Below are 20,179 nucleotides of genomic sequence, written 5' to 3'. Positions count from 1 at the left end.
CCTCGTTTCCTGGTAAAATACATGGGAAAATCCCATTGGGGGAAAAACCCACTTAGGGTTAGGGTTCGCTCCCCTGAATTTTACAGCAAAATGGACATCGCCAACAATTTTGGGGTGTGTCGGTATGCGTTGGAGCGCAAAGACTTTTCCTGCCTGCTTTATCCTCGTTTCCTGGTAAAATACATGCGAAAATCCCATTGGGGGAAAAACCCACTTAGGCTTAGGGTTCGCTCCCCCTGAACGTTTACAGCAAAATGGACATCGCCAACAATTTTGGGGTGTGTCGGTATGCGTTGGAGCGCAAGACTTTTCCTGCCTGCTTTATCCTCGTTTCCTGGTAAAATACATGGGAAAATCCCATTGTGGGAAAAACCCACTTAGGGTTAGGGTTTGCTCCCCTGAACTTTAACAGCAAAATGGACATCGCCAACAATTTTGGGGTGTGTCGGTATGCGTTGGAGCGCACAGACTTTTGCTGCCTGCTTTATCCTCGTTTCCTGGTAAAATACATGGGAAAATCCCATTGGGGGAAAAACCCATTTAGGGTTAGGGTTCCTCCCCCTGAACTTTTACAGCAAAATGGACATCGCCAACAATTTTGGGGTGCGTCGGTATGCTTAGGAGGGCGCTTACTTTTCCTGCCTGCTTTATCCTTGTTTCCTGGCAAAATACATGGGAAAATCCCATTGGGGGAAAAACCCACTTAGGGTTAGGGTTCGCTCCCCTGAACTTTTACAGCAAAATGGACATCGCCAACAATTTTGGTGTGTCGGTATGCGTTGGAGCGCAAAGACTTTTCCTGCCTGCTTTATCCTCGTTCCCTGTTAAAATACATGGGAAAATCCCATTGTGGGAAAAACCCACTTAGGGTTAGGGTTCGCTCCCCCTGAACTTTTACAGCAAAATGGACATCGCGAACAATTTTGGGGTGTGTTGGTATGCGTTGGAGCGCAAAGTCTTTTCCTGTCTGCTTTATCCTCGTTTCCTGGTAAAATACATGGGAAAATCCCATTGGGGGAAAAACCCACTTAGGGTTAGGGTTCGCTCCCCCTGAACGTTTACAGCAAAATGGACATCGCCAACAATTTTGGGGTGTGTCAGTATGCGTTGGAGCGCACAGACTTTTCCTGCCTGCTTTATCCTCGTTTCCTGGTAAAATACATGGGAAAATCCCATTGGGGGAAAAACCCACTTAGGGTTAGGGTTCGCTCCCCCTGAACTTTTACAGCAAAATGGACATCGCCAACAATTTTGGTGTGCGTCGGTATGCGTTGTAGCGCAAATCTTTTCCTGCCTGCTTTATCCTCGTTTCCTGGTAAAATACATGGGAAAATCCCATTGTGGGAAAAACCCACTTAGGGTTAGGGTTCGCTCCCCCTGAACTTTTACAGCAAAATGGACATCGCCAACAATTTTGGGGGTGTCGGTATGCGTTGGAGCGCAAAGACTTTTCCTGCCTGCTTTATCCTCGTTTCCTGGTATAATACATGGGAAAATCCCATTGTGGGAAAACCCACTTAGGGTTAGGGTTCACTCCCCCTGAACTTTTACAGCAAAATGGACATCGCCAACAATTTTGGGGTGTGTCGGTATGCATTGGAGCGCAAAGACTTTTCCTGCCTGCTTTATCCTCGTTTTCCTGGTAAAATACATGGGAAAATCCCATTGTGGGAAAAACCCACTTAGGGTTAGGGTTCGCTCCCCCTGAACGTTTACAGCAAAATGGACATCACCAACAATTTTGGGGTGTGTCGGTATGCGTTGGAGCACAAAGACTTTTCCTGCCTGCTTAATCCTCGTTTCCTGGTAAAATACATGGGAAAATCCCATTGTGGGAAAACCCACTTAGGGTTAGGGTTCGCTCCCCCTGAACTTTAACAGCAAAATGGACATCGCCAACAATTTTGGGGTGTGTCGGTATGCGTTGGAGCGCACAGACTTTTGCTGCCTGCTTTATCCTCGTTTCCTGGTAAAATACATGGGAAAATCCCATTGGGGGAAAACCCACTTAGGGTTAGGGTTCGCTCCCCCTGAACATTTACAGCAAAATGGACATCGGCAACAATTTTGGGGTGTGTCGGTATGAGTTGGAGCGTACAGACTTTTGCTGCCTTCTTTATCCTCGTTTCCTGGTAAAATAATGGGAAAATCCCATTGGGGGAAAAACCCACTTAGGGTTAGGTTTCGCTCTCCCTGAACTTTTACAGCAAAATGGACATCGCCAACAATTTTGGGGTGCGTCGGTATGCTTAGGAGGGCGCTTACTTTTCCTGCCTGCTTTATCCTCGTTTCTGGTAAAATACATGGGAAAATCCCATTGGGGGGAAAAACCCACTTAGGGTTAGGGTTCGCTCCCCCTGAATTTTACAGCAAATGGACATCGCCAACAATTTTGGGTGTGTCGGTATGCGTTGGAGCGCAAAGACTTTTCCTGCCTGCTTTATCCTCGTTTCCTGGTAAAATACATGCGAAAATCCCATTGGGGAAAAACCCACTTAGGCTTAGGGTTCGCTCCCCCTGAACGTTACAGCAAAATGGACATCGCCAACAATTTTGGGGTGTGTCGGTATGCGTTGGAGCGCAAAGACTTTTCCTGCCTGCTTTATCCTCGTTTCCTGGTAAAATACATGGGAAAATCCATTGTGGGAAAAACCCACTTAGGGTTAGGGTTCACTCCCCCTGAACTTTAACAGCAAAATGGACATCGCCAACAATTTTGGGGTGTGTCGGTATGCGTTGGAGCGCACAGACTTTTGCTGCCTGCTTTATCCTCGTTTCCTGGTAAAATACATGGGAAAATCCATTGGGGGAAAAACCCATTTAGGGTTAGGGTTCCCTCCCCCTGAACTTTTACAGCAAAATGGACATCGCCAACAATTTTGGGGTGCGTCGGTATGCTTAGAGGGCGCTTACTTTTCCTTCTCTGCTTTATCCTTGTTTCCTGGCAAAATACATGGGAAAATCCCATTGGGGGAAAACCCACTTAGGGTTAGGGTTCGCTCCCCTGAACTTTTACAGCAAAAATGGACATCGCCAACAATTTTGGGGTGTGTCGGTATGCGTTGGAGCGCAAAGACTTTTCCTGCCTGCTTTATCCTCGTTTCCTGGTAAAATACATGGGAAAATCCCATTGGGGGAAAAACCCACTTAGGGTTAGGGTTCGCTCCCCCTGAACTTTTACAGCAAAATGGACATCGCCAACAATTTTGGGGTGTGTCGGTATGCATTGGAGTGCAAAGACTTTTCCTGCCTGCTTTGATCCTCGTTTCCTGGTAAAATACATGGGAAAATCCCATTGTGGGAAAAACCCACTTAGGGTTAGGGTTCGCTCCCCCTGAACTTTTACAGCAAAATGGACATCGCCAACAATTTTGGGTGTGTCGGTATGCGTTGGAGCGCAAAGTCTTTTCCTGTCTGCTTTATCCTCGTTTCCTGGTAAAATACATGGGAAAATCCCATTGGGGGAAAACCCACTTAGGGTTAGGGTTCGCTCCCCCTGAACGTTTACAGCAAATGGACATCGCCAACAATTTTGGGGTGTGTCAGTATGCGTTGGAGCGCACAGACTTTTCCTGCCTGCTTTATCCTCGTTTCCTGGTAAAATACATGGGAAAATCCCATTGGGGGAAAAACCCACTTAGGGTTAGGGTTCGCTCCCCCTGAACTTTTACAGCAAAATGGACATCGCCAACAATTTTGGTGTGCGTCGGTATGCGTTGTAGCGCAAAATCTTTTCCTGCCTGCTTTATCCTCGTTTCCTGGTAAAATACATGGGAAAATCCCATTGTGGGAAAAACCCACTTAGGGTTAGGGTTCGCTCCCCCTGAACTTTTACAGCAAAATGGACATCGCCAACAATTTTGGGGTGTGTCGGTATGCGTTGGAGCGCAAAGACTTTTCCTGCCTGCTTTATCCTCGTTTCCTGGTATAATACATGGGAAAATCCCATTGTGGGAAAAACCCACTTAGGGTTAGGGTTCACTCCCCCTGAACTTTTACAGCAAAATGGACATCGCCAACAATTTTGGGGTGTGTCGGTATGCATTGGAGCGCAAAGACTTTTCCTGCCTGCTTTATCCTCGTTTCCTGGTAAAATACATGGGAAAATCCCATTGTGGGAAAAACCCACTTAGGGTTAGGTTCGCTCCCCCTGAACTTTAACAGCAAAATGGACATCGCCAACAATTTTGGGGTGTGTCGGTATGCGTTGGAGCACAAAGACTTTTCCAGCCTGCTTTATCCTCGTTTCCTGGTAAAATACATGGGAAAAATCCCATTGTGGGAAAAACCCACTTAGGGTTAGGGTTCGCTCCCCCTGAACTTTAACAGCAAAATGGACATCGCCAACAATTTTGGGGTGTGTCGGTATGCGTTGGAGCGCACAGACTTTTGCTGCCTGCTTTATCCTCGTTTCCTGGTAAAATACATGGGAAAATCCCATTGGGGGAAAAACCCACTTAGGGTTAGGGTTCCCTCCCCCTGAACTTTTACAGCAAAATGGACATCGCCAACAATTTTGGGGTGTGTCGGTATGCGCTGGAGCGCAAAGTCTTTTCCTGCCTGCTTTATCCTCGTTTCCTGGTAAAATACATGGGAAAATCCCATTGGGGGAAAAACCCACTTAGGGTTAGGGTTCGCTCCCCCTGAACTTTTACAGCAAAATGGACATCGCCAACAATTTTGGGGTGCATCGGTATGCTTAGGAGGGCACTTACTTTTCCTGCCTGCTTTATCCTTGTTTCCTGGTAAAATACATGGGAAAATCCCATTGGGGGAAAAACCCACTTAGGGTTAGGTTTGCTCCCCCTGAACTTTTACAGCAAAATGGACATCGCCAACAATTTTGGGGTGTGTCGGTATGCGTTGGAGCGCAAAGACTTTTCCTGCCTGCTTTATCCTCGTTTCCTGGTAAAATACATGGGAAAATCCCATTGGGGGAAAAACCCACTTAGGGTTAGGGTTCCCTCCCCCTGAACTTTTACAGCAAAATGGACATCGCCCACAATTTTGGGATGCGTCGGTATGCTTAGGAGGGCGCTTACTTTTACTGCCTGCTTTAATCCTTGTTTCCTGGTAAAATACATGGGAAAATCCCATTGGGGGAAAACCCACTTAGGGTTAGGGTTCGCTCCCCCTGAACTTTTACAGCAAAATGGACATCGCCAACAATTTTGGGGTGTGTCGGTATGCGTTGGAGGCGCAAAGACTTTTCCTGCCTGCCTTTATCCTCGTTTTCCTGGTAAAATACATGGGAAAATCCCATTGGGGGAAAAACCCACTTAGGGTTAGGGTTCGCTCCCCCTGAACTTTTACAGCAAAATGGACATCGCCAACATTTTGGGGTGTGTCGGTATGCATTGGAGCGCAAAGACTTTCCTGCCTGCTTTATCCTCGTTTCCTGGTAAAATACATGGGAAAATCCCATTGGGGGAAAAACCCACTTAGGGTTAGGGTTCACTCCCCCTGAACTTTTACAGCAAAATGGACATCGGCAACAATTTTGAGTGCGTCGGTATGGTTAGGAGGGGGCTTACTTTTCCTGCCTGCTTTATCCTCGTTTCCTGGTAAAATACATGGGAAAATCCCATTGGGGAAAAACCCACTTACAGTTAGGGTTCGCTCCCCTGAACTTTTACAGCAATATGGACATCGCCAACAATTTTGGGGTGTGTCGGTATGCGTTGGAGCGCAAAGTCTTTTCCTGCCTGCTTTATCCTCGTTTCCTGGTAAAATACATGGGAAAATCACATTGGGGGAAAAACCCACTTAGGGTTAGGGTTCCGCTCCCCTGAACTTTTACAGCAAAATGGACATCACCAACAATTTTGGGGTGTGTCGGTATGCGTTGGAGCGCAAAGTCTTTTCCTGCCTGCTTTATCATCGTTTCCTGGTAAAATACATGGGAAAATCCCATTGGGGGAAAAACCCACTTAGGGTTAGGGTTCGCTCTCCCTGAACTTTTACAGCAAAATGGACATCGCCAACAATTTTGGGGTGCGTCGGTATGCTTAGGAGGGCGCTTACTTTTCCTGCCTGCTTTATCCTCGTTTCCTGTAAAATACATGGGAAAATCCCATTGGGGGAAAAACCCACTTAGGGTTAGGATTCGCTCCCCTGAACTTTTACAGCAAAATGGACATCCCAACAATTTTGGGGTGTGTCGGTATGCGTTGGAGCGCAAAGTCTTTTCCTGCCTGCTTTATCATCGTTTCCTGGTAAAATACATGGGAAAATCCCATTGTGGGAAAAAACCCACTTAGGGTTAGGGTTCGCTCCCCCTGAACATTTACAGCAAAATGGACATCGGCAACAATTTTGGGGTGTGTCGGTATGCGTTGGAGCGTACAGACTTTTGCTGCCTTCTTTATCCTCGTTTCCTGGTAAAATACATGGGAAAATCCCATTGGGGGAAAAACCCACTTAGGGTTAGGGTTCGCTCTCCTGAACTTTTACAGCAAAATGGACATCGCCAACAATTTTGGGGTGCGTCGGTATGCTTAGGAGGGCGCTTACTTTTCCTGCCTGCTTTATCCTCGTTTCCTGGTAAAATACATGGGAAAATCCCATTGGGGAAAAACCCACTTAGGGTTAGGGTTCGCTCCCCTGAATTTTACAGCAAAATGGACATCGCCAACAATTTTGGGGTGTGTCGGTATGCGTTGGAGCGCAAAGACTTTTCCTGCCTGCTTTATCCTCGTTTCCTGGTAAAATACATGGGAAAATCCCATTGTGGGGAAAAACCCACTTAGGGTTAGGGTTCGCTCCCCTGAACTTTAACAGCAAAATGGACATCGCCAACAATTTTGGGGTGTGTCGGTATGCGTTGGAGCGCACAGACTTTTGCTGCCTGCTTTATCCTCGTTTCCTGGTAAAATACATGGGAAAATCCCATTGGGGGAAAAACCCATTTAGGGTTAGGGTTCCCTCCCCCTGAACTTTTACAGCAAAATGGACATCGCCAACAATTTTGGGGTGCGTCGGTATGCTTAGGAGGGTGCTTACTTTTCCTGCCTGCTTAATCCTTGTTTCCTGGCAAAATACATGGGAAAATCCCATTGGGGGAAAAACCCACTTAGGGTTAGGGTTCGCTCCCCCTGAACTTTTCCAGCAAAATGGACATCGCCAACAATTTTGGGGTGTGTCGGTATGCGTTGGAGCGCAAAGACTTTTCCTGCCTTCTTTATCCTCGTTTCCTGGTAAAATACATGGGAAAATCCCATTGGGGGAAAAACCCACTTAGGGTTAGGGTTCGCTCCCCCTGAACTTTTACAGCAAAATGGACATCGCCAACAATTTTGGGGTTTGTCGGTATGCATTGGAGCGCAAAGACTTTTCCTGCCTGCTTTATCCTCGTTTCCTGGTAAAATACATGGGAAAATCCCATTGTGGGAAAAACCCACTTAGGGTTAGGGTTCGCTCCCCCTGAACTTTTACAGCAAAATGGACATCGCCAACAATTTTGGGGTGTGTCGGTATGCGTTGGAGCGCAAAGTCTTTTCCTGCCTGCTTTATCCTCGTTTCCTGGTAAAATACATGGGAAAATCACATTGGGGGAAAAACCCACTTAGGGTTAGGGTTCGCTCCCCTGAACTTTTACAGCAAAATGGACATCACCAACAATTTTGGGGTGTGTCGGTATGCGTTGGAGCGCAAAGTCTATTCCTGCCTGCTTTATCATCGTTTCCTGGTAAAATACATGGGAAAATCCCATTGGGGGAAAAACCCACTTAGGGTTAGGGTTCGCTCTCCCTGAACTTTTACAGCAAAATGGACATCGCCAACAATTTTGGGGTGCGTCGGTATGCTTAGGAGGGCGCTTACTTTTCCTGCCTGCTTTATCCTCGTTTCCTGGTAAAATACATGGGAAAATCCCATTGGGGGAAAAACCCACTTAGGGTTAGGGTTCGCTCCCCCTGAATTTTACAGCAAAATGGACATCGCCAACAATTTTGGGGTGTGTCGGTATGCGTTGGAGCGCAAAGACTTTTCCTGCCTGCTTTATCCTCGTTTCCTGGTAAAATACATGGGAAAATCCCATTGTGGGAAAAACCCACTTAGGGTTAGGGTTCGCTCCCCCTGAACTTTAACAGCAAAATGGACATCGCCAACAATTTTGGGGTGTGTCGGTATGCGTTGGAGCGCACAGACTTTTGCTGCCTGCTTTATCCTCGTTTCCTGGTAAAATACATGGGAAAATCCCATTGGGGGAAAAACCCATTTAGGGTTAGGGTTCCCTCCCCCTGAACTTTTACAGCAAAATGGACATCGCCAACAATTTTGGGGTGCGTCGGTATGCTTAGGAGGGTGCTTACTTTTCCTGCCTGCTTTATCCTTGTTTCCTGGCAAAATACATGGGAAAATCCCATTGGGGGAAAAACCCACTTAGGGTTAGGGTTCGCTCCCCCTGAACTTTTCCAGCAAAATGGACATCGCCAACAATTTTGGGGTGTGTCGGTATGCGTTGGAGCGCAAAGACTTTTCCTGCCTGCTTTATCCTCGTTTCCTGGTAAAATACATGGGAAAATCCCATTGGGGGAAAAACCCACTTAGGGTTAGGGTTCGCTCCCCCTGAACTTTTACAGCAAAATGGACATCGCCAACAATTTTGGGGTTTGTCGGTATGCATTGGAGCGCAAAGACTTTTCCTGCCTGCTTTATCCTCGTTTCCTGGTAAAATACATGGGAAAATCCCATTGTGGGAAAAACCCACTTAGGGTTAGGGTTCGCTCCCCCTGAACTTTTACAGCAAAATGGACATCGCCAACAATTTTGGGGTGTGTCGGTATGCGTTGGAGCGCAAAGTCTTTTCCTGTCTGCTTTATCCTCGTTTCCTGGTAAAATACATGGGAAAATCCCATTGGGGGAAAAACCCACTTAGGGTTAGGGTTCGCTCCCCCTGAACGTTTACAGCAAAATGGACATCGCCAACAATTTTGGGGTGTGTCAGTATGCGTTGGAGCGCACAGACTTTTCCTGCCTGCTTTATCCTCGTTTCCTGGTAAAATACATGGGAAAATCCCATTGGGGGAAAAACCCACTTAGGGTTAGGGTTCGCTCCCCCTGAACTTTTACAGCAAAATGGACATCGCCAACAATTTTGGTGTGCGTCGGTATGCGTTGTAGCGCAAAATCTTTTCCTGCCTGCTTTATCCTCGTTTCCTGGTAAAATACATGGGAAAATCCCATTGTGGGAAAAACCCACTTAGGGTTAGGGTTCGCTCCCCCTGAACTTTTACAGCAAAATGGACATCGCCAACAATTTTGGGGTGTGTCGGTATGCGTTGGAGCGCAAAGACTTTTCCTGCCTGCTTTATCCTCGTTTCCTGGTATAATACATGGGAAAATCCCATTGTGGGAAAAACCCACTTAGGGATAGGGTTCACTCCCCCTGAACTTTTACAGCAAAATGGACATCGCCAACAATTTTGGGGTGTGTCGGTATGCATTGGAGCGCAAAGACTTTTCCTGCCTGCTTTATCCTCGTTTCCTGGTAAAATACATGGGAAAATCCCATTGTGGGAAAAACCCACTTAGGGTTAGGGTTCGCTCCCCCTGAACGTTTACAGCAAAATGGACATCGCCAACAATTTTGGGGTGTGTCGGTATGCGTTGGAGCGCAAAGACTTTTCCTGCCTGCTTTATCCTCGTTTCCTGGTAAAATACATGGGAAAATCCCATTGTGGGAAAAACCCACTTAGGGTTAGGGTTCGCTCCCCCTGAACTTTAACAGCAAAATGGACATCGCCAACAATTTTGGGGTGTGTCGGTATGCGTTGGAGCGCACAGACTTTTGCTGCCTGCTTTATCCTCGTTTCCTGGTAAAATACATGGGAAAATCCCATTGGGGGAAAAACCCACTTAGGGTTAGGGTTCCCTCCCCCTGAACTTTTACAGCAAAATGGACATCGCCAACAATTTTGGGGTGTGTCGGTATGCGTTGGAGCGCAAAGACTTTTCCTGCCTGCTTTATCCTCGTTTCCTGGTAAAATACATGGGAAAATCCCATTGGGGGAAAAACCCACTTAGGGTTAGGGTTCGCTCCCCCTGAACTTTTACAGCAAAATGGACATCGCCAACAATTTTGGGGTGTGTCGGTATGCATTGGAGCGCAAAGACTTTTCCTGCCTGCTTTATCCTCGTTTCCTGGTAAAATACATGGGAAAATCCCATTGTGGGAAAAACCCACTTAGGGTTAGGGTTCGCTCCCCCTGAACTTTTACAGCAAAATGGACATCGCCAACAATTTTGGGGTGTGTCGGTATGCGTTGGAGCGCAAAGTCTTTTCCTGCCTGCTTTATCCTCGTTTCCTGGTAAAATACATGGGAAAATCCCATTGGGGGAAAAACCCACTTAGGGTTAGGGTTCGCTCCCCCTGAACGTTTACAGCAAAATGGACATCGCCAACAATTTTGGGGTGTGTCAGTATGCGTTGGAGCGCACAGACTTTTCCTGCCTGCTTTATCCTCGTTTCCTGGTAAAATACATGGGAAAATCCCTTTGGGGGAAAAACCCACTTAGGGTTAGGGTTCGCTCCCCCTGAACTTTTACAGCAAAATGGACATCGCCAACAATTTTGGTGTGCGTCGGTATGCGTTGTAGCGCAAAATCTTTTCCTGCCTGCTTTATCCTCGTTTCCTGGTAAAATACATGGGAAAATCCCATTGTGGGAAAAACCCACTTAGGGTTAGGGTTCGCTCCCCCTGAACTTTTACAGCAAAATGGACATCGCCAACAATTTTGGGGTGTGTCGGTATGCGTTGGAGCGCAAAGACTTTTCCTGCCTGCTTTATCCTCGTTTCCTGGTATAATACATGGGAAAATCCCATTGTGGGAAAAACCCACTTAGGGTTAGGGTTCACTCCCCCTGAACTTTTACAGCAAAATGGACATCGCCAACAATTTTGGGGTGTGTCGGTATGCATTGGAGCGCAAAGACTTTTCCTGCCTGCTTTATCCTCGTTTCCTGGTAAAATACATGGGAAAATCCCATTGGGGGAAAAACCCACTTACCGTTAGGGTTCGCTCCCCCTGAACTTTTACAGCAAAATGGACATCGCCAACAATTTTGGGGTGCGTCGGTATGCGTTGGAGCGCACAGACTTTTGCTGCCTGCTTTATCCTCGTTTCCTGGTAAAATACATGGGAAAATCCCATTGGGGGAAAAACCCACTTAGGGTTAGGGTTCACTCCCCCTGAACGTTTACAGCAAAATGGACATCGGCAACAATTTTGGAGTGCGTCGGTATGGTTAGGAGGGGGCTTACTTTTCCTGCCTGCTTTATCCTCGTTTCCTGGTAAAATACATGGGAAAATCCCATTGGGGGAAAAACCCACTTACCGTTAGGGTTCACTCCCCCTGAACTTTTTACAGCAAAATGGACATCGGCAACAATTTTGGAGTGCGTCGGTATGGTTAGGAGGGGGCTTACTTTTCCTTCCTGCTTTATCCTCGTTTCCTGGTAAAATACATGGGAAAATCCCATTGTGGGAAAAACCCACTTAGGGTTAGGGTTCGCTCCCCCTGAACGTTTACAGCAAAATGGACATCGCCAACAATTTTGGGGTGTGTCGGTATGCGTTGGAGCGCAAAGTCTTTTCCTGCCTGCTTGATCCTCGTTTCCTGGTAAAATACATGGGAAAATCACATTGGGGGAAAAACCCACTTAGGGTTAAGGTTCGCTCCACTGAACTTTTACAGCAAAATGGACATCACCAACAATTTTGGGGTGTGTCGGTATGCATTGGAGCGCAAAGACTTTTCCTGCCTGCTTTATCCTCGTTTCCTGGTAAAATACATGGGAAAATCCCATTGGGGGAAAAACCCACTTAGGGTTAGGGTTCCCTCCCCCTGAACTTTTACAGCAAAATGGACATCGCCAACAATTTTGGGGTGTGTCAGTATGCGTTGGAGCGCACAGACTTTTCCTGCCTGCTTTATCCTCGTTTCCTGGTAAAATACATGGGAAAATCCCATTGGGGGAAAAACCCACTTAGGGTTAGGGTTCGCTCCCCCTGAACTTTTACAGCAAAATGGACATCGCCAACAATTTTGGTGTGCGTCGGTATGCGTTGTAGCGCAAAATCTTTTCCTGCCTGCTTTATCCTCGTTTCCTGGTAAAATACATGGGAAAATCCCATTGTGGGAAAAACCCACTTAGGGTTAGGGTTCGCTCCCCCTGAACTTTTACAGCAAAATGGACATCGCCAACAATTTTGGGGTGTGTCGGTATGCGTTGGAGCGCAAAGACTTTTCCTGCCTGCTTTATCCTCGTTTCCTGGTATAATACATGGGAAAATCCCATTGTGGGAAAAACCCACTTAGGGTTAGGGTTCACTCCCCCTGAACTTTTACAGCAAAATGGACATCGCCAACAATTTTGGGGTGTGTCGGTATGCATTGGAGCGCAAAGACTTTTCCTGCCTGCTTTATCCTCGTTTCCTGGTAAAATACATGGGAAAATCCCATTGTGGGAAAAACCCACTTAGGGTTAGGGTTCGCTCCCCCTGAACGTTTACAGCAAAATGGACATCGCCAACAATTTTGGGGTGTGTCGGTATGCGTTGGAGCGCAAAGACTTTTCCTGCCTGCTTTATCCTCGTTTCCTGGTAAAATACATGGGAAAATCCCATTGTGGGAAAAACCCACTTAGGGTTAGGGTTCGCTCCCCCTGAACTTTAACAGCAAAATGGACATCGCCAACAATTTTGGGGTGTGTCGGTATGCGTTGGAGCGCACAGACTTTTGCTGCCTGCTTTATCCTCGTTTCCTGGTAAAATACATGGGAAAATCCCATTGGGGGAAAAACCCACTTAGGGTTAGGGTTCCCTCCCCCTGAACTTTTACAGCAAAATGGACATCGCCAACAATTTTGGGGTGTGTCGGTATGCGTTGGAGCGCAAAGACTTTTCCTGCCTGCTTTATCCTCGTTTCCTGGTAAAATACATGGGAAAATCCCATTGGGGGAAAAACCCACTTAGGGTTAGGGTTCGCTCCCCCTGAACTTTTACAGCAAAATGGACATCGCCAACAATTTTGGGGTGTGTCGGTATGCATTGGAGCGCAAAGACTTTTCCTGCCTGCTTTATCCTCGTTTCCTGGTAAAATACATGGGAAAATCCCATTGTGGGAAAAACCCACTTAGGGTTAGGGTTCGCTCCCCCTGAACTTTTACAGCAAAATGGACATCGCCAACAATTTTGGGGTGTGTCGGTATGCGTTGGAGCGCAAAGTCTTTTCCTGCCTGCTTTATCCTCGTTTCCTGGTAAAATACATGGGAAAATCCCATTGGGGGAAAAACCCACTTAGGGTTAGGGTTCGCTCCCCCTGAACGTTTACAGCAAAATGGACATCGCCAACAATTTTGGGGTGTGTCAGTATGCGTTGGAGCGCACAGACTTTTCCTGCCTGCTTTATCCTCGTTTCCTGGTAAAATACATGGGAAAATCCCATTGGGGGAAAAACCCACTTAGGGTTAGGGTTCGCTCCCCCTGAACTTTTACAGCAAAATGGACATCGCCAACAATTTTGGTGTGCGTCGGTATGCGTTGTAGCGCAAAATCTTTTCCTGCCTGCTTTATCCTCGTTTCCTGGTAAAATACATGGGAAAATCCCATTGTGGGAAAAACCCACTTAGGGTTAGGGTTCGCTCCCCCTGAACTTTTACAGCAAAATGGACATCGCCAACAATTTTGGGGTGTGTCGGTATGCGTTGGAGTGCAAAGACTTTTCCTGCCTGCTTTATCCTCGTTTCCTGGTATAATACATGGGAAAATCCCATTGTGGGAAAAACCCACTTAGGGTTAGGGTTCACTCCCCCTGAACTTTTACAGCAAAATGGACATCGCCAACAATTTTGGGGTGTGTCGGTATGCATTGGAGCGCAAAGACTTTTCCTGCCTGCTTTATCCTCGTTTCCTGGTAAAATACATGGGAAAATCCCATTGGGGGAAAAACCCACTTACCGTTAGGGTTCGCTCCCCCTGAACTTTTACAGCAAAATGGACATCGCCAACAATTTTGGGGTGCGTCGGTATGCGTTGGAGCGCACAGACTTTTGCTGCCTGCTTTATCCTCGTTTCCTGGTAAAATACATGGGAAAATCCCATTGGGGGAAAAACCCACTTAGGGTTAGGGTTCACTCCCCCTGAACGTTTACAGCAAAATGGACATCGGCAACAATTTTGGAGTGCGTCGGTATGGTTAGGAGGGGGCTTACTTTTCCTGCCTGCTTTATCCTCGTTTCCTGGTAAAATACATGGGAAAATCCCATTGGGGGAAAAACCCACTTACCGTTAGGGTTCACTCCCCCTGAACTTTTTACAGCAAAATGGACATCGGCAACAATTTTGGAGTGCGTCGGTATGGTTAGGAGGGGGCTTACTTTTCCTTCCTGCTTTATCCTCGTTTCCTGGTAAAATACATGGGAAAATCCCATTGTGGGAAAAACCCACTTAGGGTTAGGGTTCGCTCCCCCTGAACGTTTACAGCAAAATGGACATCGCCAACAATTTTGGGGTGTGTCGGTATGCGTTGGAGCGCAAAGTCTTTTCCTGCCTGCTTGATCCTCGTTTCCTGGTAAAATACATGGGAAAATCACATTGGGGGAAAAACCCACTTAGGGTTAAGGTTCGCTCCACTGAACTTTTACAGCAAAATGGACATCACCAACAATTTTGGGGTGTGTCGGTATGCATTGGAGCGCAAAGACTTTTCCTGCCTGCTTTATCCTCGTTTCCTGGTAAAATACATGGGAAAATCCCATTGGGGGAAAAACCCACTTAGGGTTAGGGTTCCCTCCCCCTGAACTTTTACAGCAAAATGGACATCGCCAACAATTTTGGGGTGCGTCGGTATGCTTAGGAGGGCGCTTACTTTTCCTGCCTGCTTTATCCTTGTTTCCTGGTAAAATACATGGGAAAATCCCATTGGGGGAAAAACCCACTTAGGGTTAGGGTTTGCTCCCCCTGAACTTTTACAGCAAAATGGACATCGCCAACAATTTTGGTGTGCGTCGGTATGTGTTGTAGCGCAAAATCTTTTCCTGCCTGCTTTATCCTCGTTTCCTGGTAAAATACATGGGAAAATCCCATTGTGGGAAAAACCCACTTAGGGTTAGGGTTCACTCCCCCTGAACTTTTACAGCAAAATGGACATCGGCAACAATTTTGGAGTGCGTCGGTATGGTTAGGAGGGGGCTTACTTTTCCTGCCCGCTTTATCCTCGTTTCCTGGTAAAATACATGGGAAAATCCCATTGGGGGAAAAACCCACTTACCGTTAGGGTTCACTCCCCCTGAACTTTTACAGCAAAATGGACATCGGCAACAATTTTGGAGTGCGTCGGTATGGTTAGGAGGGGGCTTACCTTTTCCTTCCTGCTTTATCCTCGTTTCCTGGTAAAATACATGGGAAAATCCCATTGGGGGAAAACCCACTTACCGTTAGGGTTCGCTCCCCCTGAACTTTTACAGCAAAATGGACATCGCCAACAATTTTGGGGTGTGTCGGTATGGGCGTTGGAGCGCAAAGTCTTTTCCTGCCTGCTTGATCCTCGTTTCCTGGTAAAATTACATGGGAAATCCCATTGGGGGAAAAACCCACTTAGGGTTAGGGTTCGCTCCACTGAACTTTTACAGCAAAATGGACATCACCAACAATTTTGGGGGTGTGTCAGTATGCGTTGGAGCGCAAAGTCTTTCCTGCCTGCTTTATCATCGTTTCCTGGTAAAATACATGGGAAAATTCCCATTGTGGGAAAAACCCACTTAGGGTTAGGGTTCGCTCTCCCTGAACATTTACAGCAAAATGGACATCGGCAAAAATTTTGGGGTGTGTCGGTATGCGTTGGAGCGTACAGACTTTTGCTGCCTTCTTTATCCTCGTTTCCTGGTAAAATACATGGGAAAATCCCATTGGGGGAAAAACCCACTTAGGGTTAGGGTTCGCTCTCCCTGAACTTTTACAGCAAAATGGACATCGCCAACAATTTTGGGGTGCGTCGGTATGCTTAGGAGGGTGCTTACTTTTCCTGCCTGCTTTATCCTCGTTTCCTGGTAAAATACATAGGAAAATCCCATTGGGGGAAAAACCCACTTAGGGTTAGGGTTCGCTCCCCCTGAATTTTACAGCAAAATGGACATCGCCAACAATTTTGGGGTGTGTCGGTATGCGTTGGAGCGCAAACACTTTTCCTGCCTGCTTTATCCTCGTTTCCTGGTAAAATACATGCGAAAATCCCATTGGGGGAAAAATCCACTTAGGGTTAGGGTTCGCTCCCCCTGAACGTTTACAGTAAAATGGACATCGCCAACAATTTTGGGGTGTGTCGGTATGCGTTGGAGCGCAAAGACTTTTCCTGCCTGCTTTATCCTCGTTTCCTGGTAAAATACATGGGAAAATCCATTGTGGGAAAAACCCACTTAGGGTTAGGGTTCGCTCCCCCTGAACTTTAACAGCAAAATGGACATCGCCAACAATTTTGGGGTGTGTCGGTATGCGTTGGAGCGCACAGACTTTTGCTGCCTGCTTTATCCTCGTTTCCTGGTAAAATACATGGGAAAATCCCATTGGGGGAAAAACCCATTTAGGGTTAGGGTTCCCTCCCCCTGAACTTTTACAGCAAAATGGACATCGCCAACAATTTTGGGGTGCGTCGGTATGCTTAGGAGGGCGCTTACTTTTCCTGCCTGCTTTATCCTTGTTTCCTGGCAAAATACATGGGAAAATCCCATTGGGGGAAAAACCCACTTAGGGTTAGGGTTCGCTCCCCCTGAACTTTTACAGCAAAATGGACATCGCCAACAATTTTTGGGGGGTGTCGGTATGCGTTGGAGCGCAAAGACTTTTCCTGCCTGCTTTATCCTCGTTTCCTGGTAAAATACATGGGAAAATCCCATTGGGGGAAAAACCCACTTAGGGTTAGGGTTCGCTCCCCCTGACTTTTACAGCAAAATGGACATCGCCAACAATTTTGGGGTGTGTCGGTATGCATTGGAGCGCAAAGACTTTTCCTGCCTGCTTTATCCTCGTTTCCTGGTAAAATACATGGGAAAATCCCATTGGGGGAAAAACCCACTTAGGGTTAGGGTTCGCTCCCCCTGAACTTTTACAGCAAAATGGACATCGCCAACAATTTTGGGGTGTGTCGGTATGCGTTGGAGCGCAAAGTCTTTTCCTGTCTGCTTTATCCTTGTTTCCTGGTAAAATACATGGGAAAATCCCATTGGGGGAAAAACCCACTTAGGGTTAGGGTTCGCTCCCCCTGAACGTTTACAGCAAAATGGACATCGCCAACAATTTTGGGGTGTGTCAGTATGCGTTGGAGCGCACAGACTTTTCCTGCCTGCTTTATCCTCGTTTCCTGGTAAAATACATGGGAAAATCCCATTGGGGAAAAACCCACTTAGGGTTAGGGTTCGCTCCCCTGAACTTTTACAGCAAAATGGACATTGCCAACAATTTTGGTGTGCGTCGGTATGCGTTGTAGCGCAAAATCTTTTCCTGCCTGCTTTATCCTCGTTTCCTGGTAAAATACATGGGAAAATCCCATTGTGGGAAAAACCCACTTAGGGTTAGGGTTCGCTCCCCCTGAACTTTTACAGCAAAATGGACATCGCCAACAATTTTGGGGTGTGTCGGTATGCGTTGGAGCGCAAAGACTTTTCCTGCCTGCTTTATCCTCGTTTCCTGGTATAATACATGGGAAAATCCCATTGTGGGAAAAACCCACTTAGGGTTAGGGTTCACTCCCCCTGAACTTTTACAGCAAAATGGACATCGCCAACAATTTTGGGGTGTGTCGGTATGCATAGGAGCGCAAAGACTTTTCCTGCCTGCTTTATCCTCGTTTCCTGGTAAAATACATGGGAAAATCCCATTGTGGGAAAAACCCACTTAGGGTTAGGGTTCGCTCCCCTGAACGTTTACAGCAAAATGGACATCGCCAACAATTTTGGGGTGTGTCGGTATGCGTTGGAGCGCAAAGACTTTTCCTGCCTGCTTTATCCTCGTTTCCTGGTAAAATACATGGGAAAATCCCATTGGGCAAAAAACCACTTAGGGGTTAGGGTTCGCTCCCCTGAACTTTTACAGCAAAATGGACATCGCCAATTTTGGGGTGTGTCGGTATGCCTTGGAGCGCACAGACTTTTGCTGCCTGCTTTATCCTCGGTTTCCTGGTAAAATACATGGGAAAATCCCATTGTGGGAAAAACCCACTTAGGGTTAGGGTTCCCTCCCCCTGAACTTTTACAGCAAAATGGACATCGCCAACAATTTTGGGGTGCGTCGGTATGCTTAGGAGGGCGCTTACTTTTCCTGCTGCTTTATCCTTGTTTCCTGGTAAAATACATGGAAAATCCCATTGGGGGAAAAACCCACTTAGGGTTAGGGTTCGCTCCCCCTGAACTTTTACAGCAAAATGGACATCGCCAACAATTTTGGGGTGTGTCGGTATGCGCTGGAGCGCAAAGTCTTTTCCTACCTGCTTTATCCTCGTTTCCTGGTAAAATACATGGGAAAATCCCATTGGGGGAAAACCCACTTAGGGTTAGGGTTCGCTCCCCTGAACTTTTAAAGCAAATGGACATCGCCAACAATTTTGGGGTGTGTCGGTATGCGCTGGAGCGCAAAGACTTTTCCTGCCTGCTTTATCCTCGTTTCCTGGTAAAATACATGGGAAAATCCCATTGGGGGAAAAACCCACTTAGGGTTAGGGTTCGCTCCCCTGAACTTTTACAGCAAAATGGACATCGCCAACAATTTTGGGGTGTGTCGGTATGCGCTGGAGCGCAAAGTCTTTTCCTGCCTGCTTTATCCTCGTTTCCTGGTAAAATACATGGGAAAATCCCATTGGGGGAAAAACCCATTTAGGGTTAGGGTTCGCTCCCCCTGAACTTTTAAAGCAAAATGGACATCGCCAACAATTTTGGGGTGCGTCGGTATGCGTTGGAGCGCAAAATCTTTTCCTGCCTGCTTTATCCTCGTTTCCTGGTAAAATACATGGGAAATCCCATTGTGGGAAAAACCCACTTAGGATTAGGGTTCGCTCCCCCTGAACTTTTACAGCAAAATGGACATCGCCAACAATTTTGGGGTGTGTCGGTACGCATTGGAGCGCAAAGACTTTTCCTGCCTGCTTTATCCTCGTTTCCTGGTAAAATACATGGGAAAATCCCATTTGGGGAAAAAACCACTTAGGTTAGGGTTCCTCCCCCTGAACTTTTACAGCAAAATGGACTCGGCCAACAATTTTGGGGTGTGTCGGTATGCGTTGGAGCGCACAGACTTTTGCTGCCTGCTTTATCCTCGTTTCCTGGTAAAATACATGGGAAAATCCCATTGTGGGAAAAACCCACTTAGGGTTAGGGTTCGCTCCCCCTGAACTTTAACAGCAAAATGGAATCGCCAACAATTTTGGGGTGTGTCGGTATGCGTTGGAGCGCACAGACTTTGCTGCCTGCTTTATCCTCGTTTCCTGGTAAAATACATGGAAAATCCCATTGGGGAAAAACCCACTTAGGGTTAGGGTTCCCTCCCCCCTGAACTTTTACAGCAAAATGGACATCGCCAACAATTTTGGGGTGCGGTCGGTATGCTTAGGAGGGCGCTTACTTTTCCTGCCTGCTTTATCCTTGTTTCCTGGTAAAATACATGGGAAAATCCCATTGGGGGAAAAACCCACTTAGGGTTAGGGTTCACTCCCCCTGAACTTTTACAGCAAAATGGACATCGCCAACAATTTTGGGGTGTGTCGGTATGCGTTGGAGCGCAAAGACTTTTCCTGCCTGCTTTATCCTCGTTTCCTGGTAAAATACATGGGAAAATCCCATTGTGGGAAAAACCCACTTAGGTTAGGGTTCGCTCCCCCTGAACTTTTACAGCAAAATGGACATCGCCAACAATTTTGGGGTGTGTCGGTATGCGTTGGAGCGCAAAGAAATTTCCTGCCTGCTTTATCCTCGTTTCCTGGCAAAATACATGGGAAAATCCCATTGTGGGAAAAACCCACTTAGGGTTAGGGTTCGCTCCCCCTGAACTTTTACAGCAAAATGGACATCGCCAACAATTTTGGGGTGTGTCGGTATGCGTTGGAGCGCAAAGACTTTTCCTGCCTGCTTTATCCTCGCTTCCTGGTAAAATACATGGGAAAATCCCATTGTGGGAAAAACCCACTTAGGGT

This window comes from Thamnophis sirtalis, unplaced genomic scaffold (assembly GCF_051295495.1).
Source record: "Thamnophis sirtalis isolate CommonGarterSnake01/CBP01778 unplaced genomic scaffold, rThaSir2_p1.2 scaffold_1, whole genome shotgun sequence".
NCBI classification, from domain to species: Eukaryota; Metazoa; Chordata; class Lepidosauria; order Squamata; family Natricidae; genus Thamnophis; species Thamnophis sirtalis.
Note: the sequence above shows the minus strand (reverse complement) of the source record.